The following is a 20,910-nucleotide window of genomic DNA, read 5'->3' as shown; positions in this document are numbered from 1 at the left end:
TGATACAGCATGCCAATGAAGAACGAGGGTTAGACATATTTGCCTTGGCTATATACGGACTAGTAATATTTCCAAAGGTTTTGGGGTATGTTGAAATAGCGGTGGTTGATTTCTTCGAGAGTGTGATCAATGGTTGTAATCCTTCAACGGTAATATTAGCAGGGACTATTAGATCTTTGAGTTATTGTCATCGGAATGGAGGGCGCTTCATAGGATGCATACAGTTATTGTACTTGTGGATGAAAAGCCATTTTGAACAAGGAAATGGTGCTTTCTCGAAGCTTTATATCCGTAATCATTTTTCGATCAAAGAATTCTGTGAAAGTGGGTGGTCAAAGTGGAAGTCTAAACAAGAATGGATAACTTTTTTACAAAAATTGAAAAGTGCCAGGGTGAGATGGTTGGCCCCATGGATGAATCGTGAGCCTATGTTGTATCAATGTGGGGATAGTACAGTGGTTCCACTTTTGGGTTTATGAGGAGTAACAAATTATGCACCACTCTTAGTGAGAAGGCAATTGGGGGGAGAACAGTTTATTCCTATGACTTATAGGCTTCATCAGTTAAACTTCTCTTACAGTGAGCCTAAAGCATTTCAAAAGATGAATGAGATGATTAAAGCATGGAAAAATCCCCAAAGAGTGAGTCCTGGACCGTTCACTGAAAAAGTCACCCCAGGGTACTTAGTTTGGAGAACAAAGAGAAGACAAGAAATGGTATTCACTTATGAAATCTCTCAACCACCAACAGAAGAAAAACTTGAAGAGACACCATCAAAGTTAGAGCTGGCAACAAAAGAATTTGAGTTTGAAAAGATCAAGTTAAAGAAAGAAATTCAGGAACTTCAAGGAAAAAAAGCCTAGTGGAAAGGTAGAGCTGAAAGTTATGAAGTTAAAGTTCACAAGATTGCTAGAGAACGTGATACAGCTACTGAAGATCTAGCAAAGTTACACCAGGAGCATAAGAGGCTATGTGTGAGAGAAAGGGCCAAAGAAATAACAATTGTCGAGCTGATTGAGGAAAATACAAGATTAAAACAAGAGTATGCCAAATTGGAAGAAGAAAGTATCGAAGTACAGGCAAAAATTAACATGCTAAACAGTTATTTGAGCAGGTTAAGTCAAAGTTGGATGAACAAGGAGACCATATCACTGCATTAGTTAGAGAACATAGAGAATTATCATACCAAGTCTGGTGTGGTAAAAGAGAGAACCTAGGAAGGTAGAAATACATTGAGCACTTAACAACCCAAATTCATAAAGGGGTGTGTAAGGCAAGAGAGATGGTGGAAGAGGCAGAGGCATTAAGACAAGTGGTGGCCCTAGTAGGAGAACATGGACAGCATCTCTTGAACTTCATAGAAGAAGCCAAGGTCGAGTATGAACAGATCAAACAATTTTATGGTTATAATTCTAGGATGATAAACTCAATGTAGATCAAAGTTTTTTTGGAATAAATGAAATTTTTTAGTTGAATACCGTTTTAAGGCAAATGTTCTTTGCATACATGTATTTTTCATTCATTGCATTCTCATTCATTACACTTAACAAAGCAACCATGTGATGATCATGTAAATTTACTAATTCTGAGATATGGTACTCAAGGTCCCAGGATAGCTCCATCTAGTGAAAATCCTGCCTATCGATACAACACAAGATCTAGAGCAAGGCAAATGGAGGAAGAAAGTTCCCATAGATTTGAAAACATAGAAAAAGCACAAGAGAAGATTGAAAGTGAGTTAAGCAAGATTCTGGAGGCTCTTAATAATATGAATAAAGGAAAAGGAGTTGTAGAAAATACAAGCCACCAAGTTCCCCTATTACAAAAAGTGGCTGACCCTTTGTACCCTTCAGGTTTTGGCCCACCTCAGGCCCAGTCTACCCAAGAGGTCCCGTCACAACACTTCGCATATCCAACATATCCTGGAATGCCATCAACTTTCAACCCAGGGCAGTATAATAGTTATATAAATCCTGTCTTCACTGAAAAGGCAACAGAACCAATTCTTGATCTAGATGATTTAAAAGAGAAAGAGAATGAAAAAATAAGAGTGGAAGTTCAGGAAAGTTCCAAGATTAGCATGCTAGAGTAAAGGCTAAGGGCTGTGGAAGGATTTAGCTTTTATGGGTCGATTAATGCTACTGGGCTCTACTTAGTTCCCGATGTGGTTATCCCCCATAAGTTCAAAGCATCGAAATTTAAAAAATATGACGGTACAAAGTGCCCTAAAACCCACATCACCATGTATTGTAGGAAGATGGCAGCTCATGCGCATGATGAAAAACTATTGATGCATGTTTTCCAAGACAGTCTTACTGGCTCTGTGACCAGATGATATGTTCAGTTGGACAGGACTCATATTCGCTCTTGGAGCGATATGGCACATGACTTTATCAGTCAATATCGACATATCATCGATTTGGCCCCTGATCGTTTGTCTTTATAGAATCTGGAAAAAATGGTAAACGAGTCTTTTAAAGAGTATGCCCAGAGATGGAGGGATGTTGCTTTTCAAGTACAACCTCCTCTGACTGAGAAAGAAACTACAGTGCTATTTCTTAGCACTTTAAAACCTCTCTATTATGAAAAGATGATAGGGAATGCAACGAAAAATTTTGCTGATATGGTAATCTCAGGAGAAATCATTAAGAGTGCCATCAAAAATGGCAAGCTAGAAGGAAATGAAGCATCTAGCAAAAGAGTCCTAAAGAAAAAAGAAACTGAAGCTCAAGCTGTGAGCTTTGATAGATAGCAACTTAGAGGTTATTCACCTTACCCACCACCAGAATATCTGCCATATCACCCCGCTGTAAATAACACTTCCTTTCACCCATACCAACCATTTACACAACCACCATACCCCCAAACATATCAAGCCCCTCATAGACCCCAAAATACCATGTACAGTCCTAACATTCAAAGACCCCAAAATCACCCAACTAACCCTATTGGTGGCTCGCGGGAGCAACGAACTACTTGTGAGAAACCTATTTTTGACCCAATTCCAATTACCTATTTGGAATTATATAAGGAGCTATACAACAATCATTTGATTGCTCCAAGTAAATTGGAACCCTTCAAGCCACCTTACCCCAAGTGGTATGATCCCACCGTCCACTGTGACTACCATTATGGGATTGCTGGTCACTCTACCGAAAATTACACTACCCTGAAACATAAAGTGCAACGGTTGATCAAGGATGGGATGATTTGCTTTGATACTGGAGGGATGACTGCGTCGAATGTTAGTGGCAATCCTTTGCCAAATCATAATGTGAATGCTATAGGTGAAGAACAGGAGTGCCATATGAAGAAGGAAGTGGCAGATATTAAGACACCTCTTAGCCAACTGTTCAATATTTTACGAAGAGCAGACATGAAACAACTAGTAAGTCCACACAGCTATCATGGAACATATATAGCTGGCACCAGTTGTAAGTATCATAGTGGGGCAATGGGCCATTCAATTAAGACCTGTGAGCAGTTTCACCAAGAGGTGCAAAAACTCTTAGATTCACATCAAATGGAGATTTATGAAGAAAGAAAAGACTTAAAGAATGCTGAAGTGTACATGACTAATAGGCCTGTAAAGTTGTTTCCAAAACTAGTGACAATTTAGTGTGGGAACAAACCAAAGTCAGTCATAGATAAACTCCTCTCCAGGCTGGTAACTTTTAAAGTCTCGACTCTTTTTCCATACAAAGATGATAAAGCTGTACCTTAGAGATATGGTTGTGACACTATAGTTTAGGGGCAGAAAGAAGAGGTCTCCAAAGTTAATACTTCCAATATAACTGGTGTAGGAGGCATTACTAGAAGTGAGAGATGTTACACTCCAAAAATGTTAGAGAAAGCTAGAAAGGAGAAAGCTAAAGAAGGAGAAAGATGGAATAATCCTGAGATAGAACTTAAAGAAGATCAACCAAAGCCAGTATCAGAAAGAGAGGTTTATGAATTTCTGAAGCTGGTAAAACATAGTAAGTATTCTGTTGTGAAACAGTTGAATAAAATGCCAGCTCGAATCTCATTATTATCAATGTTGCTGAACTCAGAGGCACACCGAAACGCCTTACTGAAAGTGTTGAATCAGGCATACGTGGCACATAATGTATCTGTTGAATATGTGAACCACTTGGCTGGAAATTTAGTCATGCCAAATCACATTTCATTCAGCTATGATGAGATTCCTTTGGAGGAAAAAGAAATGCCAAGGCTCTACATATCACAGTCAAGTGCAAGAGCCATATTATAGCTAAGGTCCTTATCGATAATGGCTCTGCTATCAACATCATGCCTATGTCAACTTTGGCAAGGCTACCCATTGATTATTCTCATATGAGGGATAGTCAGATGATTGTGAGAGCCTTTGATGGGACCAGAAAAGAAGTCTTGGGGGATATTGAAATGCCTTTACAAATTGGGCCTTGCACCTTCAATATAAAATTTCAAGTGATGGATATCTCTCCATCCTACAACTGTCTGTTAGGAAGACCATGGATTCACATGGCAGGAACTGTGCCTTCTACTTTGCACCAGAAGATCAAGTTCAATGTAGAAGGTCAATTGGTAGTGGTAGTTGGGGAGGAAGACATGCTAGTGACCCAACCATTGAACACTCCATACGTAGAGGCTACCGAAGAAGCATTGGAATGCTCCTATTGATCTTTTGAATTGGTCAATTCTATAGGGGAAGGATTTTAAAGTCAACTTTTTTCAAAGATAGTGGTGAGCCAAGTCATCAACAAGGGCTGGTATCCAAGACTTGGGCTAGGCAAAAACTTACATGAAATTAAAGAACCTCCAACAATAATAAACAATAGCGACAGGGTGGGCCTAGGCTATGAGATGGCAGAGTGGGAAGTCAAAAGAAGGCCATCAGAAAGACAGCAAGATTGATGTTTATCCCACACTTGTATGAAACCTTCAGACCTGGAAGATTCATGTACCCAGATGCAAGCAAAAGTGTGGAAGATGATTTTGCCCAGTTAGCCATTAATGCTGTTGAAGATGAAGTGAGGGTTAATCAAGAGGAGTGGGTTTGCCTTTGTCTACCAGATTTTGAGCTCAATAATTGGGGTGCCATCGAGATGCCTTTGACTTTTGATTTTGATACAATGTAATTGTAACATCCAAACAGCTATTGCCCAAGGCATTGGGGTGATCTTTTTTGTTCGGGCCATTCATTATTTATTATTTTTAATAAAAATTAAGAAGTATGCATTTTCATTCATTTCTTCTTGTGTCTTCATTATTTTCATCTCTCCAAGCATGTCTTGCCAACATATCCTATTTCATTCAATTGCAGGTCTTTAAATGAACATGAAGATAATCATGATAACAATCAAGAGGTTAGCTTTGAGAAGTCAATTAAGATGAACTTGACAATGAAGAAAATTCTAAAGAATATGTTATGCCTCCGGACCTAATGAGGATGATTGAACAAGAGAATAAGCCAATTGAGCCTCATCAGAAGGTAGTGGACTTAGTGAATCTGGGAGATGAAGAAAATAAAAAAGAGGTTAGAATGGGCACTTCACTTTCATCTAGAGATAGGCAACGATTGGCAGACCTACTTCAAGAATTTATAGATATATTTGCTTGGTCTTACCAGGATATACCAGGGCTGAGCACGAAAATAGTGGAGCACAGGTTACCTTTAAAGCCAGAATGTAAGCCAGTTTAGTAGAAACTGAGACGGATGAAGCCCGAAATGCTACTAAAGATTAAAGAAGAGGTGAAGAAACAATTTGATGCAGGTTTTCTACAAGTGGCTAAGTATCCAGAATAGGTAGCCAATATAGTCCCAGTTCTTAAAAAAGATGGAAAAGTATGAATGTGTGTAGACTATCGGGACTTGAATAAGGCTAGTCCAAAGGATAACTTTCCTTTGCCTCATATTAACAAACTGGTAGATATCACGGCTAAGCATTCGATTTTCTCCTTTATGGATGGTTTTTCGGGGTATAATTAGATAAAAATGGCTGCGGAGGATATGGAAAAGACTACTTTTGTGACCATGTAGGGAACCTTCTGCTATAAAGTCATGCCTTTTGGGCTAAAGAATGCTGGGGCAACATATCAAAGAGCCATGGTAACACTATTCCATGACATGATGCACAAAGAGATTGAGGTGTATGTAGATGATATGATTGCAAAGTCTTGTGAGGATAAAGATCATGTTACTAGCCTCAGAAAGTTATTTGAAAGATTGAGAAAATTTCAGCTCAAATTAAACCCAGCCAAGTGCACCTTTGGGGTCAAGTCAGGGAAGTTGCTAGGCTTTGTGGTCAGTGAAAGAAGAATTGAAGTCGATCTCGATAAGATACGGGCCATCCAGAATTTGTCACCTTCCAACACACCAAAAGAAGTTCGAGGTTTTTTAGGGAGATTGAACTACATTTCTCGATTCATCTCTCAGCTTACTTATAAATGTGATCCCTTATTTAAGCTTCTCCGTAAGAATAATCCTGGGAAATGGAATGAAGAATGTCAAGAGGCGTTTGATTAAATTAAGCAATATTTATCGAACTCTCTAGTATTGGTGCCACCTATTCCAGGGAAACCTTTAATCTTATACTTAACCGTATGTGAAAATTCAATGGGATGTGTGCTGGGACAGCAAGACAAGGCCAACTGAAAGAAGAGAGCTATTTACTATCTGAGTAAAAAGTTCACTGAATATGAATCCAAGTATTCTTCATTGGAGAAAATGTGTTGTGCATTAGCGTGGACTGCCAAAAGACTCGAATAGTATATGCTCTATCATACTACATGGCTCATAGTGAAACTGGATCCAATTAAGTATATCTTCGAGAAACCTTCTTTATCTGGGAGAATCACTAGATGGCAAGTAATGCTCTCAAAATACGATATTATATACGTGAGCCAAAAAGCAATAAAAGGAGACACTATAGTAAAATTTCTTACAGATCGTGCTACTGAAGACTATAAACCGATGAAGCTGGAATTCCTTGACGAAGACTTAATGACTATTTCCCAACCGGAGGAAGGGGAACATGTAGAAAAATGTTGGAGAATGTACTTTGATGGAGCTGCTAATGCCTTGGGGCAATTCTGATTTCTCCAGAAGAACAATACTATCCTGTAACAGCGAGGTTAAATTTCAATTGCACAAATAACATCGCTGAATATGAGCATGTGTCCTGGGCTTGCAAGCTGCTATAGATAGAAGAGTGAAAGTACTGAAAGTGTTTGGAGACTCAGCTCTAGTCATATATCCGTTGAAAGAAGAATGGGAGATGAGAGATTCAAAACTCGTTCCGTATCATAAGTATATTCTAGAGTTGATGAAACAATTTGAAGATATCTAGTTTGATCACTTACCTTGAGAAGAGAATTTGATTGCTGATGCATTGGCTACTCTGGCTACAATGATTCGAGTTAATGATAATACCGACATTCAGCCCATCAAGTTAGATGTTAAGGATATACCAGCTTATTGTTCTAATGTAGAGGGAGAAGAAGATGGAAAGCCCTAGTATTATGACATCTTACAGTATGTTAAGGATCAGTAGTATCCAGTTCAAGCAATAAAAAATGATAAAAAGGTCATTCAAAGATTGGCTATGAGCTTTTTCCTGGATGGGGATGTCCTATACAAAAGAAGCAAGGATCAAGTATTATTAAGGTGCTTAAATGAGACTGAAGCGAAGAAAATCATTAAAGAGGTGCATGATGGAATATGTGGGTTACATACTAGTGGACATGTGATGGCAAGATAGATCATGAGAGTGGGATATTACTGGTTGACGATGGAGAATGATTGCATTGACTATGCTCGTAAATGCCATAAATGCTGGATATATGCTGATAAGATCCATGCTCTACCATCTACTTTACATGTTATGGCACCACCATGGCCATTTTCAATGTGGGGCATGGATGTCATTGGCCCAATCACCCCAAAGGCCTCTAACCGGCACAGATTCATTTTTGTGATGATAGATTATTTCACAAAATGGGTAGAAGCAGCATCATATGTAAATGTGACACGTTCCGTGGTTTGTAAGTTCATAAAAAAAGAGATCATCTGTAGATATGGACTTTCGAAGAGAATTATTTCAGATAATGCTAAGAATCTAAATAGTAAGATGATGCAAGATATATGTGCTCAATACAAGATCAAGCATTATAACTCGGTACCATACCATCTGAAAATGAATGGGGCAGTTGAGGCAGCCAATAAGAACATAAAGAGGATTTTGGAGAAGATGATCGAGACTTACAAAGATTGGCATAAGAAGTTGCCATTTGCATTGCATGTATATCGAACATCAGTTCGCACCTCTACTGGGGCAACCCCATTTTCTTTGGTTTATGGGATGGAAGCTGTACTACCAGTGGAAGTAGAGATCCCCTCTTTGAGAGTTTTAAAAAAAAATGAGTTGGAAGAAGCTGAATGGATCTAAGAATGTTATGAGCAGTTAAATTTCATAGAAGAAAAGAGATTGACTGCATTGTGCCATGGTCAGCTATATCAAAGGAGAATGATGAGGGCTCATGATAAGAAGACTCGACCCCATTGCTTTCGAGAAGGAGAGTTGGTTTTGAAAAGAATTCTCCCAATCTAGCATGATAGTAGAGGAAAATGGACTCCAAATTGGGAAGGGCCGTATGTGGTGAAACGAGCTTTTTCGGGTGGAGCGCTAATACTGACTGAGATGGATGGAAATGATTTACCCCATCTTATAAATTCTGATGCTGTGAAGAAATACTATGCTTGAAAAAAATGAAAAAAAGAAAAAAATGATGAAATAAAAAAAGAGAAAAAATGAAAAAATAAAAAAAATAAAAAAATGAAAAAAGAAAAAGTGAAAAAGGAGGACTCAAGGCAAAAACCCTAAAAGGGCGATTTGAGTCATAGGGGGTTTGTCTAAGTTGAAAACCTAAAAAGGTAGCTTAGATAAGGAAAATACAGCATTGAATTTAAAAGTCCACTGATATGGAGGCTAGCAAATTCGGAAGAGTTCCAAGTTGTTAAATACATCAGAGGATTGAGTTTTCAGAAAGAACTTTGAGATGTGTTATCATGATTATCTGATTGTTCATTTTGGGCTTTGTCCCCATACCTATCCTTGTAATTCTTTCTTGGCCAAAGTTTGCCAACATTTTGCTAATAAAAAAAACATTTTATTTCATTCTTTGTGCCTTTTTCTGATGACTGTTTCCCAACCATTCATATTCCTTTCTTCTTAGTACCCCACCATGGAAGAAATGTGCAAATGCATTCTTACTTTTTGAGTTTGAAATAATGATTGATGAATGAATAACAACGTAAAAAGATTTTTTACATTACATTGAATGAATCAAGAGTGATAAAAGCAGAATCGAGATGTTCAGTTCCTGATTAGGACATTGAATCTGGGAAGAGATTTTTTTACAGGAAGATTATGAGTGGAAGAAACAATTAAGAGCTACACTGGTTCAATCTTAGAAGAGCAGTGTAATTGGATCTCTGAAGAATCAAAAGGCTTGATGCCCAAGAGAAAGCTTGAGAAACTTGAGTACCATACATTGAACAGGAATTAATTGGCCAACATTTGCATAGCATGCATTGAAATTCATATGCATTTCCATAGCATACACTACTTTCAGGAAAGTATAGTGTATAGATTCAAGAAGTAAGGGTGTTCCAACATCCCACATAGAGAAGACATATATCAAGATATTTTGCAAAATTGAAAAAGAAAAAGCTTGTCAGGTAAGTTCCTAATCCTTGAAATAGGATGTCTTTTGGTATCAAGGTTGATTTATAAGACCTTTGGGCGTAATCTCCTGAAATTCCTTCAAACACAATTCTCAACTCTTTTGGACATGATTGTCAAGGAGCAATTTACTTTTCAAAGTCGTGGTGCCTCTGTTTAGAGGAGCAATTTACTTTTCAAAAGTCATGGTGCCTCTGTTTAGAGGAGCGATTTACTTTTCAAAAGTCGTGGTGCCTCTGTTTAGAGGAGCAATTTACTTTCAAAAGTCGTGTTTAGAGGAGCAATTTACTTTCAAAGTCGTGGTGCCTCTGTTCTGTTTAGAGGAGCAATTTACTTTTCAAAAGTCATGGTGCCTCTATTTAGAGGAGCAATTTATTTTTTCAAAGTCGTTGAGCCTCTGTTTAGAGGAGCTTTGGTTAAAAAAAAAAAAACAAAAACAAAAACAAAAGCAAACAAAAAAAACAAAAAATATAAAAAAATCAAAAAATGAAAATGTTGAGTTGAATTTTGATTGGGTGTCTACGTCTTTGCGCAATTTCTATTTTACAGAAAATGTGCAAAGAGGGGCAGCTGTAGACACCCAATTTGGTCTAGGCCCGGATCAATTAAGCCTGGTCCAAATGGGTAAGTCCAATTTTATTTTTGTTATTTTTTATTTTTTTATTATTTTATTCTATATTTTATGTATATATTTTCCTTTATATCCTATGTATTTATTATTTATTTATTATTACTATTTATTAATATATATATTTTTTATTTTTTATTTTATTTATTTTTGTATTTTTATTTATCTAATTATATATCTGTTATTATTATTATTTTTTATTTATCCTATAATATTTTTTTGATTTATCTTTTCTAATTATCTATTTTTTTATTTGATTTTTATTTTGGAAGGTTGAGATTGAAGGCTGAAGAATCCTACTGGGAATAGGGATTGAATCAGAAGAGTCCAGATTGGATTCAAAGATTGAATCCTTGTCTAAAGAGGAATTGGGATTGATCAGAAACTCTTGATCAATCCCTATAAAAGGGACCTCTTGGAACAGAAACACAAAGAGAGAAAAAATGTGAGCAAAGCTACTGATTTGAGAGATAGAAGAGTATAGAAGGCTAATAAGTATTCTGGGAGTTAGTAGGAATTTTTTTGAAGATTTTGGGCGATTTTTTTCTGGGAATTTCTGGAAAATTCCAGATTTCGGTTGAATTTTTCGACGAAAGTTGAATTTTTCGATGAAAATTCCGACCAACTTTAAAGTTTCCGGTGAGCTGCCCAGTTTCTGGTGACCTTTCCCAGAAACCAACCACCTTCGGCCAACTTCCGGCCAAAAATCTAGATTCTGACGAAATTTTCCAGAATCCGACGTACATTCAACCGGAGTTCTTCAACAGTTTAGAGAGAAGCAAGAGAGAAGGGACAGAAGAGAGAGAGAGGGAAGGAGCTTTCTGTCAAAAAACAGAGGAGGGAGCCTTATATACCCTCCCAAAACGACGTCGCTTTTACCGTAAGTGACCTAGAGGATCCGCGTGTTTTGCCGAGATCCGACCCGACCCGAACGTCGACCCGCTTTTTGACCCGTGCATGTCTGCCCCTTTCGAGCCGAGCCAAGCTCCAAAGCTATTTCTTCGAGCCATTTTTTCTTCATTGAGCCGAGCCGAGCCGTACTCCAAGCCACTCCAGGTTTTTTTTTATTTATTATTTATTAGATTAGGTTTATTTAGTATCCTTTTTACCTTTATTTTATTTTTTATCTTGGTTTTACTTTTCTTTATTTTATTTTATTTTTTTATTTTCACTTTTATTTTGTTTTATTATTTTATTTTCTTTAAATAAAAATCAAAAAAGAATATTTTTGGGGAAAAGTTGAAAGTATCAATTTTCCTTGAAGATCAAAATTTTCCAAAAAAAATATTTTTAGGGAAAAGTTGAAAGTATCAATTTTCCTTAAAAATAAATTTTCGAAAAAAGGTTTTTGAGGAAAAGTTGAAAGTATCAATTTTCCTTGAAAATAAAAGTTTCCAAAAAATATTTTTGGGGAAAAGTTGAAAGTATCAATTTTCCTTAAAAATAAATTTTCAAAAAAATCAATTTTTGGGGAAAAGTTGAAAGTATCAATTTTTCCTGCATAAAAACAATCATTCTTTCCTTTCTTTTTATTTTGATTTTGATTTTGATTTTTTCTTTAAATAATTCGACGATGGAGTCTCTGCAAGTGAAACAATAGTCTTTCTTGCATACTCTTGAGGTGAGGGGATTTTCTCAATTTTCTGCTAAAAGTATTAGAGTCAATTGAGAATAATTTCTAATAATTAATTACTTGGTAAAATTTTAAGGCTCATTGGATAACACAAATTTCAGCTGGTACCATCTTTTGATTGGCGTTGTGAGGGTGCTATAACCTTCCTCACACGTAATCGAACTCCCGAACCCTATTCTGGTTAGTAGACCTGACCCTATTTTTTTAGGGGCCCTTAAACTTAGGAGTTCCCTAAAAGGACAGATTACATAGGTGGCCAATCGCACCTAAATAAAAAAAGATTGGTGGCGACTCCTAAAAGTCAATGTGTAGCGATAGATCCCCGGATCTAGATGTTCTGATACAACCCTTTGAAAAAAGTGTCCCCATTTCAGACACTTTAATAGCTACTGGTAGCAAACCTATAAAATCTCAAATGCTCTTTAAGGGGGTGTGAGTTCTCGAGGTTTGATGAGGGATAGGGGGCCAATATAAGGGCCAAGTACCAGCACCCATCGCACATCATGTGTGCACACCCCCTGACCCCTCCAATCACCGGAACCCCCAATGCCACCGGTTAGGCTCTCCTGCGATGCTATGGCGATGGTGCCTCGGGTGAAAAAAATACGGCACCAGTACATGCCCTAGCCCAGCATGTGCACCGTGGCTCAAAATCTTAGACTGGGAATGAACTCTGTATGCTTAGACATGGAATGAACTCCGTATGCCGAAGCCAACCCACGAAATGAGAGTGCGGGCGCTCAGTCGATTGGAGAGACAGAATGTGTAAGCCGGGGATCGACCTGGTCCCCCCTGCGTGCTGTCGATCCTGCTGCCTCAACCCTTGGTCCGATCCGATCTTAGACTGGGAATGAACTCTGTATGCATAAGTCAACCCATGAAATGAGCGTGCGGGCATTGAGCCGGTCGAAGAGGCATAATGCGTAAGTCAAGGATCGGCCCAGTCCCCCTCTGCATGCTGCCGGTCCCGCTGCCATAACCCTCGGTCTGGCTGGGGCTTAGACATGGAATGAACTCCTTATGCCTAAGCCAACCCACGAAATGAGTGTGCGGGCACTCAGCTGGTCGGAGAGGCAGAATGCGCATGTCGGGGGTCGGCTCGGTCCCCCCTGCGTGCTATCGATTCTGCTACCGTAACCTTCTGTCCGATCTGATCTTAGACTGGGAATGAACTCTGTATGCTTAGACTGGGGATGAACTTCGTATGCCTAAGTCAACCCATGAAACGAGCGTGTGGGCCCTTAGCCGACCAGAGAGGCCGGTCGGTGAGGCATAATGTGCAAGCCGGGGATTAGCCCAGTCCCTCTCTACGTGCTGCCGATCCCGCTGCCGGTCCTGCTACCATGACCCTCTGTCCGACTGGGGCTTAGACATGGACTGAACTCCGTATGCCTAAGCCAACCCATGAAACGAGCATGCGGGCGCTCAGCCGATCGGAGAGGCAAAATGCACAAGTCGGGGATCGAACGGATGGTAGGTGGGTTCAAGCACATCTTCATATTTCTGCCATGCCAATGCCATTTTTATGGCTTGTAAATTCATACAATGGTCCTCTAAGCCTTCATGTGAAGTTTCGTGGCAAGAGGACCCGTTTTTTATTTTTCATGATTTTTGAAACTTTTTACGGTTCGAGATTTTTTAAACTTTTTTTAGAAAAAGTTTTGAAACCAAATTTGGTAGAGGTGATCCTTATATTTTTTTTTGCATGCACAAAAAAATTCAGCTAAAAAATCGAAGTTGAGAAGATTTTGTGACTGTTTGAAAAAAGTGTCCCCATTTCAGACACTTTAATGGCTACTGGCAGCCAACCTATAAAATCTCAAATGCTCTTTAAGGGGGTGTGAGTTCTCAAGGTTTGATGAGGGATAAGGGACCAATATAAGGGCCAAGTACCAGCACCCATAGTACATCATGTGCGCACACCCCCGGCCCCCCCAATCACCGGAACCCCCAATGCCTCCTGTTAGGCTTTCCGGGGATGCTCTGGCGATGGTGCCCCGGGCAAAAAAAATATGGCACCAGCACATGCTCGGGCCCAACATGTGCACCGTGGCTCAAACTCTTAGACCAGGAATGAACTATGTATGCTTAGACATGGAATGAACGTCGTATGCCTAAGCCAACCCACGAAACGAGCGTGCGGGCGCTCAGCCGGTCGGAGAGGTAGAATGCACAAGCTGGGGATCGGCCAGGTCCCCCTCTGTGTGCCGCTGGTCCCGCTACCATAACCCTCATTCCGGCTGGGGCTTAGACATGGAATGAACTCCCTATGCCTAAGCCAACCCACGAAACGGGCGTGCGGACGCTCAGCCGGCCGGAGAGGCAGAATGCGCAAGCTGGGGATCGGTTCGGTCCCCCCTGCGTGCTGTCGATCTTGCTACCGCAACCCTCGATCTGATCCAATCTTAGATTGGGGATGAACTCCATATGCTTAGACTGGGGATGAACTCTGTATCCTAAGTCAACCCATGAAACGAGCGTGCGGGCGTTCAGCCGGCTGGAGAGGCCGACCAGGGTGGCAGAATGCGTAAGCCAGGGATCGGGCCAATCCCCCCCTTCGTGCTGCCGGTCCCACTGCCACAATCCTTGGTCCGGCTGGGCTTTAGACTTGGAATGAACTCCTTATGCCTAAGCCAACCCACAAAACGGGCATGCGAGCACTCAGCCGATCGGAGAGGTAGAATGCACAAGTCGGGGATCGGCTCGGTCCCCTCCTGCGTGCTGTCGATCCTGCTACCGCAACCCTCGGTCCGGTCTGACCATAGACTAGGAATGAACTTTGTATGCCTAAGTCAACCCACGAAATGAGCGTTCGGGTGCTGAGCCGGCCGTAGAGGCATAATGCGCAAGACGGGGATCGACCCGATCCACCTCTACGTGCTGTCGGTCCTGCTACCACAACCCTCTGTTTGGCTGGGGCTTAGACATGGAATGAACTCTCTATGCCTAAGCCAAACCATGAAACGGGTGTACGGGCTCTCAGCCGGCCGAAGAGGCAGAATGTGCAATCCGAGGATCGGCCCGGTCCCCCTACGTGCTGCCGATCCTATTGTCGTAACCCTCGGTCTGATCCGATCTTAGACTGGGAATGAACTCTGTATGCTTAGACTGGGGATGAACTCCGTATGCCTAAGTCAACCCATGAAACGAGCGTGCAGACGTTCAACCGACCAGAGAGGCAGGATGCGCAAGCTAGGGATCGAACGGGTGGTAGCTGTGTTCAAGCACATCTTCATATTTCTACCATGCCAATGCCATTTTTATGGCTTTTAAATTCATAAAATGCTCCCCTAAGCCTTCATGTGAAGTTTCGTGGCAAGACAACCTGTTTTCTATTTTTCATGATTTTTGAAACTTTTTTCCGTTCGGGATTTTTAAAACTTTTTTTAGAAAGCATTTTGTCCCCAAATTTGGTAGGGCTGATCCTTGTATTTTTTTTGGCATGCACAAAAAAATTCAGCTAAAAACACGAAGTGGAGAAGATTTTGTGACCGTTTGAAAATAGTGTCCCTATTTCAGACACTTTAATGGCTACTGGCAGTAAACCTATAAAATCTCAAATGCTCTTTAAGGGGATGTGAGTTCTCGAATGTGCAAGCCAAGGATTAGTCTGGTCCAATCTTAGACTGGGAATGAACTCCATATGCTTAGACATGGAATGAACTCCGTATGCCTAAGCCAACCCACGAAACGAGCGTGCGGGTGCTCAGCCGGTCGGAGAGGCAGAATGCACAAGCTGGGGACCGGCTCGCTCCCCCTGTGTACTATCGATCCTACTACAGCAACCCTTGATTCGGTCCGATCTTAGACTGGGAATGAACTCCGTATGCCTAAGTCAACCCACGAAACGTGCGTTCAGGCGCTGAGCTGATCGGAGAGGCATAATGCACAAGCCGAGAATCAGACCGGTCCTCCTCTGCATGCTGTAGGTCCCGCTGCCACAACCCTCGGTCCGGTTGGGGCTTAGACATAGAATGAACTCCCTATGCCTAAGCCAACCCACAAAATGGGTGTACAGGCACTCAACCGTCTGGAGAGGCAGAATACGCAAGCCGGAGACCGCCTGGTCCCCCCTGTGTGCTGTCAATCTTGCTACCGCAACCCTCGGTCCGGTCTGATCTTAGACTGGGAATGAACTCCGTATGCTTAGACTAGGGATGAACTTCGTATGCCTAAGTCAACCCACGAAACGAGCGTGTGGGTGCTCAGCCAGCCAGATAGGCCGGTCGAAGAGGCATAATGCATAAGCCGGGGATCAGCCCGATCCCCCTCTGCGTGCTACCGATCCTGCTATCGGTCCTGCTGCCACAACCCTCGGTCTGGCTAGGGATTAGACATAGAATGAACACCGTATGCCTAAGCCAACCCACGAAACGAGTGTGCGGGTGCTCAACCGACCGGAGAGGCAGAATACACAAGCCGGGGATCGACCCGATCCTCCCCTGCGTGCTATCGATCCTGCTGCTGGTCCTGCTATCGCAACCCTTGATCTGGTCGAATCTTAGACTGGAAATGAACTCCGTATGCTTAGACATGGAATGAACTCCGTATGCCTAAGCCAACCCACGAAATGAGCATGCGGGTGCTCAGCCGGTCGAGAGGCGAAATGCGCAAGCTGGGGATCGGCTTGGTCCCTCCCTGCGTGCTGTCGATCCTACAACCACAACCCTCACTCCACTCTGATCTTAGACTAGAAATGAACTCCGTATGCCTAAGTCAACCCACAAAACAAGCGTGCGGGTGCTAAGCCGACCGTAGAGGCATAATGTGCAAGCTGAGGATCGACCCGATCCCCCTATGCGTGCCATCAGTTCCGCTACCACAACCCTCGGTCTGGCTGGGGCTTAGACATGGAATGAACTCCCTATGCCTAAGTCAACCCACGAAACGGGTGTGCGGGCGCTCAGTCGGTCGGAGAGGTAAAATGCGCAAGCTGGGGATCGACCCGATCCCCCCTGTGTGCTGTTGATCCTACTGCCGCAACCCTTGGTCCGATTACATCTTAGACTGGGAATGAACTCTGTACGTTTAGACTAGAGATGAACTCTGTATGCCTAAGTCAACAAACGAAATGAGCGTGTGGGTGCTCAGCTGACCAGAGAGGCAAAATGCGTAAGCTGAGGATCGGCCCAGTCCCCCTTGCGTGCTGTCAATCCTGCTGCTGGTCCTGCTGTCGCAACCCTCGATCCGGTCCGATTTTAGACTGGGAATGAACTTCGTATGCTTAGACATGGAATAAACTCCATATGCCTAAGCCAACCCATGAAACGAGCGTGCGGGCATTCAGCCAGTCGGAGAGGCAGAATGCGCAAGCCGGGGACCGACCCGGTCCCCCCTACGTGCTATCGATCCTACTACCGTAACCCTCAGTCTGGTCCGATCTTAGATTGGGAATGAACTCCGTATGCCTAAGTCAACCCACGAAACGAGCGTTCGGGTGCTGAGCCAGTCGGAGAGGCATAATGTGCAAGTCGGGGATCGGCCCGATCCCCCTCTGCATGCTACCGGTCCTGCTACCACAACCCTCGGTCCGATTAGGGCTTAGACATGGAATGAACTCCCTATGCCTAAGCCAACCCATGAAACGGTCGTGCGGGCGTTCAGTCGGTCGGAGAGGCAGAATACGTAAGCCGAGGATCGGCCAGTCCCCCTTGCGTGCTGTCGATCTTGCTGCGTAACCTTCGGTCCGGTCTGATCTTAGACTGGAAATGAACTCTGTATGCTTAGACTGGGGATGAACTCCGTATGCCTAAGTCAACCCACGAAACGAGCGCGCGGACGCTCAGCCGACCAGAGAGGCAGGATGCGCAAGCCGGGGATCGAATGGGTGGTAGGTGGGTTCAAGCACATCTTCATATTTCTGCCATACCAATGCCATTTTTATGGCTTGTAAATTCAAACATTGGTCCCCTACACCTTCATGTGAAGTTTTGTGGCAAGACGACCTGTTTTCTATTTTTCATGATTTTCAAAAATTTTTGTGGTTTGGGATTTTTTAAAATTTTTTTAGAAAACATTCTGTCCCCAATTTTGGTAGAGCTGATCCTCATATTTTTGTTGGCATGCCCAAAAAAATTCAGCTAAAAACTTGAAGTGGAGAAGATTTTGTGATCGTTTGAAGAAAGTGTCCCCATTTCGGACACTTTAATGGCTACTGGCGGCAAACCTATAAAATCTCAAATGCGCTCTAAGGGGGTGTGAGTTCTCGAGGATTGATGAGGGATAGGGGGCCAATATAAGGGACAAGTACCGGCACCCATCGCACATCATGTGCTCACACCCCCGGCCCCCCCATTCGCCGGAAACCCCAATGTCGCCGGTTAGGCTCTCCGACGATGCTCTGGCGATGGTGCCCTAGGTGAAAAAAATTTGGTACCAGCACATGCCCGAGCCCAGCATGTGCACCGTGGCTCAAACTCTTAGACCAAGAATGAACTCTGTATGCTTAGACATGGAATGAACTTCGTTTGCCTAAGCCAACCCACGAAACGAGCGCGCAGGTACTCAGCCGACCGGAGAGGCAGAATGTGCAAGCCGGGGACCAGCCCAATCCCCCCCACGTGCTGTCAATCCTGCTGCCGCAACCCTCAGTCTGGCCCGATCTTAGGCTGGGAATGAACTCCGTATGCCTAAGTCAACCCATGAAACGAGCGTACGGGCGCTGAGCTGGCTGGAGAGGCATAATGCGCAAGCCGGTGATCTACCCAATCCCCCTCTATGTGTTGCCGGTCCCGCTGCCACAACCCTTGGTCCGGCTAGGGCTTAGACATGGAATGAACTCCCTATGCCTAAGCCAACCCACGAAATGGGCGTGCGGGCGCTCCATCGACCGGAGAGGCAGAATGCGCAAGCCGGGGATCGACCCGGTCCCCCCTACGTGCTGTCGGAACCCTCAGTCTGGTCTGATCTTAGACTAGGAATGAACTCCATATGCTTAGACTGGGGATGAACTCTGTATCCCTAAGTCAACCCAAGAAACGAGCGTGCGGACGCTCAGCCGACCAGAGAGGCAGGATGTGCAAGCTGGGGATCGAACGGGTGGTCGGTGGGTTCAAGCACATCTTCATATTTCTGCTGTGCCAATGCCATTTTTATGGCTTGTAAAATCATACAATGGTCCCCTACGCCTTCATGTGAAGTTTCATGGCAAGACGACCCATTTTTTATTTTTCATGCTTTTTGAAACTTTTTACGGTTCGGGATTTTTTAAAATTTTTTTAGAAAGAATTTTGTCCCAAAATTTGGTAGAGGTGATCCTTGTATTTTTGTTGGCATGCAAAAAACAATTCAGCTAAAAACTCCAAGCAGAGAAGATTTTGTGACCGTTTGAAAAAAGTATCCCCATTTCAAACACTTTAATGGCTACTGACAGCAAACCTATAAAATCTCAAATGCTCTTTAAGGGGGTGTGAGTTCTCGAGCTTTGATGAAGGGTAGGGGGCCAATATAAGGGCCAAGTACCAGCACCAATCACACATCATGTGCGCAGACACCCCGGCCCCCCTAATCGTTGGAACCCCCAATGCCGTCGGTTAGGCTCTCAGCGATGCTCCGACGATGGTGCCCCAGGCGAAAAAAATACGGCACCAGCACATGCACGAGCCTAGCATGTGCACCGTGGCTCAAACTCTTAGACTGGGAATGAACTCCATATGCTTAGACATGGAATGAACTTCATATGCCTAAGCCAACCCACGAATCGAGCGTACGAACGCAAAGCCGGCCGAAGAGGCAGAACGCAAAAGCCGGGGATCGGCCCGATCCCCCTCTGCGTGCTGCTGATCCCGCTACCGCAACCTTCGATTTGACTGGGGCTTAGACATGGAATGAACTCCCTATGCCTAAGCCAACCCACGAAACGGGCGTGCTGGCGTTCAGCCGACCGGAGAGGCAGAATGCGCAAGCCGGGGATCGACCTGATCTCCCCTGCATTCTGTTGATCCTGCAGTCACAACCTTCGATCCAGTTCGATCTTAGACTGGGAATGAACTCTGTATGCTTAGACTGGGGATTAACTCTGTATGCCTAATTCAATCCATGAAATGAGCGTGTAGACGCTCAATCGATCAGAGAGGTCGATCGAAGAGGCAGAATGCGTAAGTCAGGGATCAGTCTGGTCCCCCTTACGTGCTGTCGATCCTGCTGCTGGTCTTACTGTCGTAACCCTCGATCCGGTCCGATCTTAGACTGGGAATGAACTTCGTATGCTTAGACATGGAATGAACTCCGTATGCCTAAGCCAACCCACGAAGTGAGCGTGCGGGCACTCAACCATCTGAAGAGGCAGATTGGGCAAGCCAGGGATCGACCTGGTCCCCCCTACATGCTGTCGATCCTACTGCTGCAACCCTCGGTCTGAGCCAATCTTAGACTTGGAATGAACTTCGTATGCCTAAGTCAACCCACGAAATGAGTGTTCAGGCATTGAGCCAGCCGGAGAGGCATAATACGCAAGCCGGGGATTGGCCCGATCCTCCTCTGTGTGCTGCCAGTCCGCTGCCACAACCCTCAGTCCAGCTGGGGCTTAGACATGCAATGAACTCCCTATGCCTAAGCCCACCCATGAAACGGGCGTGTGGGCGCTCAGTCGGCCGGAGAGGCAAAATGTGTAAGCCAAGGATTGGCCCGATCCCCCCTGCATGCTGCCCATCCTGCTGTGGCAACCCTCGATCTGGTCTGATCTTAGACTATGAATGAACTCTGTATGCTTAGACTGGGGATGAACTCTGTATGCCTAAGTCAACCCACGAAACGAGCGTATGGGCACTCAGTCAGCCGGAGAGGCTGGCCAGAGAGACATAATGCACAAGTTAGGGATCAGCCTAGTCCCCCTCTACGTGCTGTCGATCCTGCTACCAGTCCTGTTACCACAACCCTCGGTACGGCTGGGGTTTAGACATGGAATGAACTCCGTATGCCGAAGC

Source organism: Durio zibethinus, chromosome 3, assembly GCF_047325235.1.
Source record: "Durio zibethinus cultivar Kanyao isolate XHJ-2024 chromosome 3, ASM4732523v1, whole genome shotgun sequence".
NCBI lineage: Eukaryota > Viridiplantae > Streptophyta > Magnoliopsida > Malvales > Malvaceae > Durio > Durio zibethinus.
This window is presented reverse-complemented; position numbering follows the sequence as displayed.